The 12,839-nt window shown below is 35.2% G+C and overlaps 1 protein-coding gene across 5 annotated transcripts in view; it reads right to left on the reverse strand.

Moving 5' to 3' along the window:
* DIAPH2 (diaphanous related formin 2) overlaps positions 1-12,839 on the reverse strand; it is a 194,053-nt gene that overhangs the window by 80,377 nt on the left and 100,837 nt on the right. The window lies entirely within an intron of this gene.

Here is a 12,839-nt window from a genome sequence, read left to right on the forward strand (position 1 = left end):
AGGTTTTGTTAAGGAAAATTATTCAAATTCAGTGCAATCTAACAGTAAAAGTAAAAAAGGTAAAGAGAAATCAATACAAAGGTTAAAACTGGAAAACATGCAAATGCTGTTCTGCTTTCAAATATGACACTTTTATGTATCAACATGCCTGCAAGTTCATACTAACATTTCCATTAGATGACCCCTTTCCAGTGGTGAAGATCTGACACTAACAGAATATACAACTTAATAAAATGTATAAATATCTTGGACATTTCTCTTTGAAGTAAGGAATAATTTTATAAAATACATTCTGTGAAATGACATAGTAAAAATTAGTTAGTTGGCTGTGAGACTCTATGATCTCTCACTGTGTTTGAGTGATGTCATGTTCCCCACATTACGGACATACATTTTATACGCTAAACATGCCTAACTAGCAATGACAAAATTAGATAGTATGACATCTAATTTTCTTTGCCTTTTATTACAAAAGTCTTCTCTGTGGATTCTTTCCTGCCCAGCCACATGGCTCATGCCCCAGGCTTCCTGTCCTAGGTACACTTTTCTGAGGTGCTCTCAACTATGTAATTTCACAGAACTTACAAAAATGAAATATCCACCCACCAGCCCCAGTACTGACAAACATGTCTGAAAAATTATTAGTGAGAAAAGCACCACGGAACAACACAAGTCTTTTTTCTTTTCCTTAGGAAATATGGAAGTCTAGAAATGAGACTGAGATGGACTTTTGACTCAGTAGTCATCATTAAAAGTTTTAATAATAATGTTTTTTAAATGGAAAAATGTGGCTTTTTCCCCCCTATACTGAGAAAATTATTTTTGAACAATTATTTTGCAAATACAAAAAGGGTGCAATGCAAGCTATTAGGGGAAATATTAGTTTGCCTCAAAGCAAGTACGTTTCTCTCTGCTGTTTTCTTCTGTGTAGTTGTTTATATCCACCAAGTCACAAATCAGTGGGAAAAACCACAGCTGGTACAGGATTAAACTAGTTCTGCTGATACCCAATTGTAGCTGATGAAAGTGTTGTGCTGTACATATCAAACTCCAAGAACAAAAGACAAGTTATTCCCTGAACTACAAAAATCACGCAGCCTGGCTCCCTGCAGCTTTTCCTTGTAATGACTCTTCCATGTGGATTCTGAGTGTTAATAGAGCAGAGCTCACGCTTCAGCCTTTCCCCAGACTTGAGACTCTAATTTGAGAGGCTGCCTCGTATCACATTTCTAATTACGCAACGTTTTTGAGATCCCAGTCTCTGAAAAACAACAAACAAACAGGGAACTAAGTAGGGGACAGAGATATATAGAGACATCATAACAAAAATTTCTTTTTGAGATTAGACTAAATCCAAAAGTGATCCTTCAGAAAACAGTCAACAAATTGTATAATAAAGAATGGAAATTCAGGTGGATATTCTATTAATAACATTTCTGTAGCATTTGGATACTGCTGAGTACCTAAAAGGCTGTCATTGCACAAGCATGAAAGAAAGCTGAAAATACCTTCCATTGGAAAGAGGCCTAATATTCCATCTGGATTTTCCTGCTCTAACAAATGGAAGACTACGTAAACAGTAATTTAAAAATTGGTTCTTAAAAGTGTAATAGAAAACTTTACGTAATATAAATTTCTACAGCAATTCTCTCCTCTCAATTAAAACCCCAGTAGCACAAGAGAAAAGCTGTTTGCTTATAATGTTCATTTAGAAAGAGAAACCAACAATGTGATGGATATTAATATATAAATATCGAGATTTTGAAACTAATATCTGCCTATAAAAACCCACACCAGTGCAAGCACAGTAGCAAGACCTGCATTTTCAGTGTATTGAAAATAAGTTTAACCTCCTTGGTTAGAAATTCAAGCTTGGACTGTTGAATTGCTCATCTTAAGAAAAACCTGGTACAGTTCAGTCTTCAATGACATTTAACTGTACAAAAGCAAATGAAATTTTAATGGCAAGAATACATTAAATAGGTAATAATGGCACATTACTGAATTATTGAGCATAGTCTAAAAATTTGAGAAAAACGTGTATTGCCTTAGAGTCAGCAGACTGCTGCCATGAACAGCTCACCAAAAACACTAAGAAAAAGAAGTACAAAGGCATATCAACGTAAAAATTGTATCTGTGGATCCTTTAAATACAATCTTATATAATATAATACAAAGCCAAATCAGAAAAATATTTTGACTATTCTAGATTTGCAATCAGTTCTTGGAGACAAAGATACCAGAGTCAAATTCTCTGTTCAAGTTGCACATTCACATGCGAAATAACATAGTAAGCATTAAAAAATCCCAAATACTTTTACTGAAATTATATATTAAGGTAACACTGTAGAAACACACACTGTAATCTCAACATTATTATTTTTAATCTACGAAGCACCAAACTGCAAATAAGAAATGTTATTAACAGAGGGTTTGCAAAACAAAATGTCAGTAAAAAAGATGATTAGGATGAGCACAGAGAGAAGAGTGTTTTAACTATGCTTAATTTTGAAGAAGGCAAGTCAGAGCTGTGGAGAAAATAGTTTCCAGTCATATACCATGTAATATTAACAAAGTTACTGTCACACTCTATATGTTTCATATAATCTTCCTACTATTAAAATATTAGTAGCTTAAAACATGACCTTGAAATGTAGTGATTTAACCAATGCAGTAATTCCAGGGAAGCAGAGCCATATGTGCCTACAGTATTTCATGAAAAACCATTAGACAGGAATCTAAACTATCACAAATTTGTGTAAGAGCAATATTTATTTCAACAGTGTTTTATTACTTGTTTATTCCACCTAAACCATATTTTTTAGCTTTGAAGACCACTATCATTAGCCTTCCACAATTTCTACTGGTTTCTTCCATGCAAACAGATATAAAATACGATCAGAGAAATCAAGGTTGAAGATCTCAAATCAGCTGGAGGATAAGTCATTACTTCTACCATAACATCTGCTATGGATTTCAGATCAAGATATCAATAACTTGAATAAAGGTTGATAAAGTACCAGAACACACCAAGCACTCACTTGCCCCAAGGCAACACCTATTACTGACAGCACGTACAAAGCAAATGAAAGGCAGCACTGACAGCCTGGCATCAACAATAAATGTGCCACAGCAGAAAGAGCATTAGGCATTTAACTGTGATGATAAAGAATGCACTGGTGTTCCAGCAGCTAAGGAAGCCTCTCTCCAGGGCCATAGTCACTATAAAAAAGGAATTTAAGGGATGTTCGCCACAGAAACTGCAACATCAGACAAAAAACCAGGCCACTCAGTTGATGCCTTTGATACTTCCAGAAGATAAAAGATTGCAGAGCAAACACAGAAGAGAGACCTGCCAGAAACTTCTTAACACTTTCCACAAGCCCTTCAAAGACTGACTGCAAGTTCTTTTTGACATGTCCTTCCAGCTACTGGTTACAGGAAGCTGAAAACAGAAGAGAGCTGCATTCCACTGGGAGAGTTTTTCATGTAATGCTTGATTCTCAAAAGTTGGTGTTGACACAAAAAAAAAAAAAAACAAACATTGAAGAAAGAGGCAGCTGGCATTGTGCTACAGATGCATTACCTCCTAATAGAGAGCAAAAACACAAGGGCACAAGAAAAAGGTCCACTGGGACTAGAGGTGTAAGATGTTCTCATTTATAAATCCACTCAACCTAAAGAGAAGGAATCAATGTATTTAGCACATTCTATAAATTGGTACTATAACAAAGGGGTAAAAAGTAATCAGCCTGGGATTTTCTAGGAGTCTGGAAAGCAAAACCACCTAAACTTCATTACTGAAGTATCTGATCTATTTAGTTTTCAGTTAACTTCAGTTTTACTGAATGTATCAAGGTTTCTTATTCTACTATACACACTGGTGCTAATACTTAGAGAAAGAAACAGTGTAAAATACATAGATCTAGTAGATAAAGTACACTTATCTACAACTAATATTAAAGAAATACACTTCAATGAGAACTCAAATACTTATTGAACGATTTTAATGACAATTACCAGCAAGTGTGAAAATTTACTACAAATATTTTGATCACACCAATTGCATCCTGTCATTTCAGAACTCTTGCATCCCATTTTAGATCAGGATTCTGGATTGAGGTACCACCAAACTAGGCTAAAAAGCTTTTTTGTTTAGCTAGAAGGGAAAGTTTGATTCAATAGTGTCATCTTTAACAAAGGATGTACCAGTGTTCTTAGTTTCTAATCTCCAAGTTCATTCATAATAGAGCATTCTTTGAATTGAACTGGAGGAACACAAACAGAACTTATTAGCTGAAGACAGAAATTCAGCTTTAATAATAGTAAGTCATTTACACTGATAGCTTTATTTTCACCTGCTATCAGTATGTAAACAGATGGTAACAATTTTATCATTCACACCACATACATAATGGATCTCTGTGACTACACGGAAGACAAGACTTCTGGAGCGTACAGAGATAATTATGAATCACAATTATATCCCTAATCTTTTCTTCCCGTTGAAAGCTTTTGCAAAAAAGAAAAATTTGCAGAAATCTTCATTACAAGACACTTCGCTCTGCCCAAATTAGAACCTGAAGAAACCAAGATCCAGAGCAGGAGCCCCACTTTATCAGTGTACACAAAATCATGTACTTCTATGGAGCTTAAAGATTCCCTAATAAAATATCCATAAAAAGCTCAGTGTGAGAATTTCTTCCTCATTACAAAGCAAATTACCTCATCATTCAGCGTTTAACAGAATAGCTCAGGAAAAACAACCAAAACAAAACAAAACCAAGAAGAATGGTTGCTTCTCAGCTATCTTAGAGTAAAAGGCTCTATTCCTCTCCCTTTGTTCCATTAGCACCTGAAGTTATCATTAACTATCAGAACTACTTAACACAACTGCATTCACTGTGCACAGGCAAGATTTCAGTGGTCTGTATTCATGGAAATAAAGCACTGAAAGATCATATCCATCCAGGAACAATGCTGGTTGTGACCTGCTCCTTCTCCAGAAATTGCAGAATCACATTTAAGTTTGTGTTAATTAAGGCTTCTGACTTGTCCCTAAATAGCAATAAAACTTTCATCTTGGTAAACACTCGAAATATCTGTCAATGTTTACTTACTCCCAGCTCTAAGCAATCACAGCAATTCCTAACTTTTCTTCATTCAAACTCCTCAATAATGAAAAGACAATTTCCATTGATTCTACCAAGTCACTATGCACAAGAGAAAGTTTATGTCAACATCATTTCAATACTGTTTTTTTTATTTATACTTCTATTAATGAGGACACAAAGATCAGTGCTCATTGCTCTAAAAGTCTCAGAGGAACTCTCTGGGCAAAAACTGATAAACAAGGGCCTATTTTATATGATACTCAATCCAAGGAACAAAGGTCCACAGGCTGTTTCTTGACCGGGTTTATACTGGAAAAGTCTGTTCAAAGACTGAAGATGCCAAATTAGGAATTTCCCGTGTTAGCACAAAGAAGAAAAAACTTCAAAAGTAAAGAAGAGCACTTGGTTCCTCAAAAAGAATACAAAAGTGACATTTCTAAAGCCACAGGGTAGAGAGAAGGCAAGATCGTGTCCATCTTAAATGAAAATACTTTAAAAACTTCATAAATAGAGCTAGGCATTAACCTAAATTAACCTAAAACACTTTGGGGTTCTATTATTCAAAGAAAAACAAAGTTCATGACCTAACAGGTTAAGATTTTTTTCCCGTAATTGTAATAGGGGAATAATCTCCCAAGTCCATATCCCCATTTTTAACAGAAGACAGAAAGATAAAAAGTTTCTAAAACCTCTAGAACCCCTGAAGGCAAACCAAACCTTTCATCCTGGCAAAAACAAAGCTTTATGTCCACTGATGAAATCAGCAGAATTTTGAAACTCCTTTTGCAAAAACACACTGAGAGGAATTGAGTTTCCTGACAGTTCAAAAACATCCTTTTAGGAGAAGATCAAAATGCCATTCAGGATAAAAAGAGGTGGATAATTTAGCTTCATTTGTTCTGAATGGAAGCTGTGAGGGCTGTTAAAAATGAGGAATAAGAAGATTATACCAGAAAAAGAATGAAATAGATACAGGTGTAGAGATGACTTCACCACCCAGTCTGTATTGATGACATATTTCATGATCTCACCCTCCCAATCTCAGACCTGCAGCAGGTACTTCAACATCCCCATTACCTGCAGAGCAGATAACTTGTGGAAGTACTACAAAAATGGATATGAGACAATAGGGCAGAAGAAAGGCAAAGAATCTCATAAAATTACAAAAGAATATCAATAACTCTCCAGTTTATTATTCCAGCCTGTGAACGCTTTACAGGTCATCTCCCTATACTTGTACAAAATTCATGGATCTTTGCTCAGATCCTTCAAAGTCATGGATCACATTTCTGGCTGGAATCCCATACTAAGAAGTCTAAAAAGGAGTCACTCCCTCTGTACTTCCTGCAGGTGTTTTCCCAGCACCTTTTACAAGAGAAATCATCTGGTGCTTAACTCAGTTCTCATTTGTGATATTTTGATTTTTAAATAATATGATACAGTATGGAGAGTTTTTGAAACACAAATCTCACTTATTTTTTGTGGTGGTAAACAATCCCTATTTGTGTATTAATTAGAAAGCAGCAACAAACACATGATAGTTAAACACATATCAAACAGAAAACATTGCAAGAATAATGGATTTAGAGCATCGCTTCCCTGGAGAACAACTAGATAAAAATCTCTTTAGATGAATAAAAACAAGAAAGAAAACAACAAAAATGTAGCAATTACAAACAAAACGATGCTGTAAATTTGTTTTGCGTATTACACTCAAATTAATTGTGACTGTTTCAAATAACACAAAACATTGACAAACATGCTCTAACAACACTGAAAAAAGTAGTTGTTGATACGTATTTCGGCAAAAGCCTGGTAAGGGAGCCACTCCCAGAAATATTATATTAGCTTTGTATCACACAATCAGAGAACTTTAACAGGAATTACAGTTTTTGGTGCCCTAAATCTTTCATAGAAACTGCAACCACATTTCCTTTCTCTTTGATCATGCAGTTTCCCCTCTCTTTATGTGGATTTAATTAAGAGAAGGATGTTTGAACTGTCAGGTGCCTCCAGTTTTAACAAGCTTCAATCAGGAGATTGATGGGTCCCTCATCTAGACAAAGTTTTTTTGGTGAAGCGTGGGGAAGGAAAAGAGAAATGCCTCCCAATATTTCTTTAATGCTGTAATGTCAGAATCCTCAATTTCTTGTTCTGAGAAATCTGAAAAACTTCTGATTATATATTGTTTCAAGAGTCCAAATCAAGGAAGAAAAGGAATTATTCTGTGTCACCTGAGACAAAAGTACAGAATAATTTTATTCAAATTGAGATCTGTTTAGCACAAACACCAATCCAAGTAGAGGAGAAAATGAAAGACTACACTAAAAATAAGAGACTGCTTTGCACCTAAGCAGTATTTTGAATAGCAGTTGCCTATGTAAAACCACATATCATAAATTACTTGAGTAAAATGGTGCATGTCCTTTCCCTCCTCTATTCTCTTCAGAAATGGTTCCATATTTGTGGTATTAATAAGTTATCAGGCAATTATTTGCTAGAAGCTCACCACTTCTTGCACTCAACTAGCTTTGCCCCAAACAACTGGGAGTAAAACACAGAAAAGTCAGGAAAGTGAAGTAATCCCTCCAAATTCTACCTCAGACAACAGACACTTATTTCTTAAACAACTGTTCTGGTCAGAGAGAAAAGCAAAGAGAATGATCACAGGTCAACCAGGATCTGAAATCAAAGTTTCCTTTATTCACAGGCACCACTTATTTCTCGGTGGTATTTTTCCCCTTCAAAAAGCTAGAGTTTTTAAAAAATATTTTTTTGGGGAGGAGTGGAGAAGTGTGGATGCCTAAAACAAACAGCAACAACATTTTTGCTAAAGCAGTATCTCATGATGGTTTGGTTTTAATATCTAGAGCTGCAGTTCCAGGGATTTGCAGAGTGCGCTCTCCCTTCAATTTCTGATTTTAAAGTAAGCATACAACAATTAGAGAATGGATCTCTAATGGATTATCACCCTAATAGTGCACAATTCTTTACAAAAATATCTTTCAGTGATCCGGACAAGTTTGTTTAATATAAAGTTAAGGATCAAGGCACAGTTTCCCTGAGGCAATTATTCACAATCAGGGAGCTGTTGGATTTCCATTAGATGTATGAAAGGAGAATTCTATTAATGACATTTTCTTCTTTAGAATATTGTAAATGAGCAGGGTTTTTTCTCCTATATAATTTTTCTTGTGCCTGTGTATTAGTGTCAGAAAGTTCCCTCTCACTAACTAGCCAACATATACTCTTTTTATACTCTCCTCCTTTCTTATGTATGACCCTTTCTCAATCTTACTCAGCATCAGCTTTGAAGCCCAATTTTAGGTGCAGTCTTCCAGGTGCAGAACAGAATGGAGCTCCCTCATGTGGCACATCCACATAATCTTAGGGATTAAAGGAAAAATCCAACACCAATCTCTCATCAACCATCTGCAGTTAAAGGTACACAAGTTCATACTGCATAATTTACAGAATATATATTTTTCAATAAATAAAAACTAGAAATAATAAGCTATTTGAAGTTCTTGATTGCCAGACAGCTACTGTTGCACATCACTGTCTCCCCATCTGTGACATTCACCCATTTCTTGCTCTGTTTCTACTTTAATAGAATGTACAGATTATCTGTACACTCCTATTCACAGGAAATTCATACAAAAGAAATCAGTATAATCTTCTGTCCCCTCACATCAGGCCTTTCTTTCTTAAAAGGAATGCAAATCTGAAGGTAGGAATAAACAGTCAAAGAATATTGATAATCTGCTTTGTATAACACATTTTTCATTTATAATGTTCCATAGTTCTTGTATTTTAAACTATTCACTTCACAAATACTGTGCCTTAGACCAGACCAGTAAAAACTCAAAGGATCGCTTTCCAAAGGGATTTGTAATTTTTTTTCTACTGACATCAAATAGTTCTAAGAGAAATGAACATTATACACTAAAACATGACACATTATTAGGTGCTTTTCAAATTCAATCCAAGTAAAGATTATACCTATATAATCCTATAGTTATCACCTGGAACACTGCACGCATTTTCAGTTTGCTTTAAGAAAGATGAATCAAACAGGAAAAAAATAAAGAAAAGAAATAATGTATGATAATAAGGGAAGCGAAAAGCTCTCCAAAAAAGCACTGTGTGTTGAATTTGGCAAGACACATTTACAATTCTTCCTGTATACATCTGAATTGAGGGGAAAATAAGCAGGGAAGGCAACATTAAGGGAACAAAAGGTAACAAAAATGAGTGCCACCTGATCCTGAAAATCCAGATCAACTGGGTAAATTCACCATCTGGGAAAGCTCTTTTAAAAAAACTTCTTTTAAACATAACTGAGGGTATATAAGCAGAGAGTTTTAATTTAGTTCACAGATTCAATATTTCTATGAAAAATCATATGATTTTTCATGAAGATGAGTTACTAGCACATCTTTTTCATGTTTTTTTTGTCTTTATATGCTTCTCTTTTTACTTTTCCTCCCCACCAGGCCCAGCCATATATAGTTCTGTGAGACCCCCCTCAACCTGCCAGCCCTACTTTCAATTCTGTCTAAAACTATTTGCCGACTTGCCTGATTTCTTTGGTATGGTATCTATACAAACATAACAAAACCCCTGAAATCAACACACTTACAAAGCCATCTCTACAGAACAAAATAAAGAACACATCCTTAGCAAAATTCAAATTAATTAATTTTCCTTTATGAGGAACATATTGTCTATACTGCATTTCCAACTGTGTTTGCTTCTTGGGTTTTTACCTCATAAAGAAGAGCAGTGCACAATTTATCTTGCCAACAAACTACAGTGTCACAAATGCACGTGTCCATTACTGTTTTTTTCCATTATAGCATCCCACACCTCTCCAAAGTTATTCTCACACTATTAGGTCTTGATTACTGTTTCTCTCCCTTGTATCTGTGGTATTTACTGACTTTTTTTTTTTTAATCTGATAATTTAACTGATACACTGCTTGCCTTTTGTTACAGACTCTCTCTGAAGCAACTATGTAAAAATGGACTTCCCACCAGTCCCTGAAGAACCTCAGTGATCCCTTATTCTACTAAACATATTGTTATTTCTCATCATCCTGTGTTTTTATACACTTAAGGCCTGTATTCTGAGGCTGATCTTGTCTCAAAGCAAATCAACAATTTTCACATAAGTGGTCAAGCACTGAAACAATGATTTACTAATATCTCTCTGTTGGCTTATAACACATTTTGTTCAAAAAAGAACGGAATATCTCCTGATCAATTATGCAGGTCTTTGTAGAATTTCTTTCCCAACAAGGAATATAAAGATATTAAAACAGAATAATATAAAAAGGGAATAAAGCCAGGTACTAAGCAAAAGCACAGCAATGTACTGTAAAAAACTCATATTAGGATAAAAATAAGTATCTGGAACCTTGCCAGATTAGACCTGACCAATTTTAAGTTTTCCAAATTCCATTTCACTGAGCAACACACAGACTGCATCAAATTAAACAATTAACATGAAATATCTGAACAGCATCTCTGTTACTCGATGGTACAAAATAAAAACAGACGAACAATTCTTTTGATGCATAGTGCACCACAGAGGAAAATACAGAATTTCAGTACACCTTAAGGAAAATTTCATACTTTGGGCAATTACAAAAACCACACACACACAAAATCACCCACAATTATTCCAGAAATCTTCAGTATGCCTCATTAAAGCTGAGAACAAGAGGTAGTAAAACAAAAGAGATGGCTTGAGATTTGCAAATGATAGTGTGTTCTCTGGTTCAAGATAAACCTGGTACTCCACACACCCTACAAAAGCCCTTGTAATTCCACACTGGCTTTTTAAATTTACAGATTTAACATAGAAGACAGACTAACAGTCTCCTCCACCACTATTTCTCACTATCTCTTAGCATTTACTCAGAAGGAACAAAGCAGAGGGGATAAAAATTAAGGCTAAAACTATGCTCAAGCTTTCATTCCTCAATCCTCTTCTGTCAAAGGGACAGCTTAAGGAAAACATAGTTCATTTTATGCTGTGTCTCAGTAGAAAAACTGGACTTGACCAAGCAGGAAGATATCAAAGTTGTTTTTCCACAAGGTTAAACTCATCTTTAATTGGGAAATATCTAATTCTACAAGGGTTGCAGCTTAGTAACCATGAATGCTCAAAGCACAAGAGTGAATAAAGGAAAATAGTCTCCTTTTAAATGGTCAATGTAAAAACCTGCAGAGCAATTCTGAAATCAGGTTTGTTACAGGATCATGACAAACTGACTGATTTTTTTTCCCACTAATTTAGAAAGGAGACAACAACTAGCACCACTGCCATTAACTATATTAAATAACCAACTATATGCAACTGTTTTCTGTTATGACCAGAAAAGGAGATTCATTCTATTAAGGCAGTAAAATAATTTGCCTTTTTTCAGCAATAGATTTTTATAAACTAACTTTGTCCAAAGATTCACATCATTGACATGCTGCACATCACAGCAAACACAAATGGATAATGCACTGCAGGTCTAGAATATTTACAGGCAGCAGAAACAGTACCTTTAACCTTACATTACTTCAATTACGTCTATTAACCCTCATAACAAACATCCAGTCACACAAAAGGTGACAGCAGTCATGCAAATATTTCAAAGCAATTTTAGTGGGAGGATTATATTTTTTTTTATTCCAGGGTGCAAAATTGGCTAAGCAAAAGGATTGCCACAAGGCCATCGTGACATTTCTCAGTGGAAATCAAATTGAACAGCAACAGTTATATCATGACTGTCAGCAAACAACAGGATCTCCTAGAAATAAATAAACAAACAAACAGATTAGAGCTTCTAGGGCTGTTTGTGTGTGAGTGCTGCTGTGCTGCTCAGCACAAACATCTCCAGAACATGTTTCTGATGTTGTGCCTTCTAATTGCAATAGGTCCTGGTCATATTTCTGATCTGCTTTATTTTTAAACTGTACCTATAAAAAGGTAACTCTGCACGTGCAGATCATTTTACGTGCTGGGGAGACACACTCTCTAAAGACTAAGGAAACAACTTTAGTACATCTGAGCCTAACAACATCAAATAGTGTGTGTTTTGGTTTGGGTTTTTTTTACCCCCGATAGCTTAATAATGTCAATTGAATATACAAAACTAAATATAGCCCAAATTGTTTGTAATCTGATTTTGAACTTGGCACGGTCAGTCGTTCAATAGGATTCAAAATGTTGAGATGCCATGAGCTTAAACAATTAGCAATGCAAAAATGGAAAAAGAAAAAACACTGTTTATTCACCAATGCCCTGAATTTTCTAAAAAAGCCTCTAGTTTGGAAAAGTAAAGCAGATTATATGTACAAACTAATTCTTCCTATCTTCTATCACAGTGCTTTCAGAAGTGGGATTTTCTGCCAATGCTGATGAAACACGTCAGCCCCTCAGATGTACTTCTGAGAATTACAAGCACGATCAGTTTAATCAAGTGTGTCTTGGTTGCTTTAGCAAACCCATTTAAATATGAGGCGAGTGTTCAGAGATAAAAGGGTTTTAAATGTAACCTCTCAGAAAATGATACACTGTCAATTTCCTTTTCAAAAGTGCATTTTAGTGATTCTTTTGCTGCATTTGGGGCAACACAAAATAATGCAAATCTGGGGCATGCAGACATGGTAGCTGTCAAACAGCCAAGCAAATCATTGAAATCTCAAATCTAATACTCAAATCACAAA

The sequence above is a fragment of the Empidonax traillii genome, unplaced genomic scaffold (genome assembly GCF_003031625.1).
Source record: "Empidonax traillii isolate 1590-97213 ecotype Southwest subspecies unplaced genomic scaffold, ASM303162v1 scaffold76:size1281806, whole genome shotgun sequence".
Lineage (NCBI taxonomy): Eukaryota > Metazoa > Chordata > Aves > Passeriformes > Tyrannidae > Empidonax > Empidonax traillii.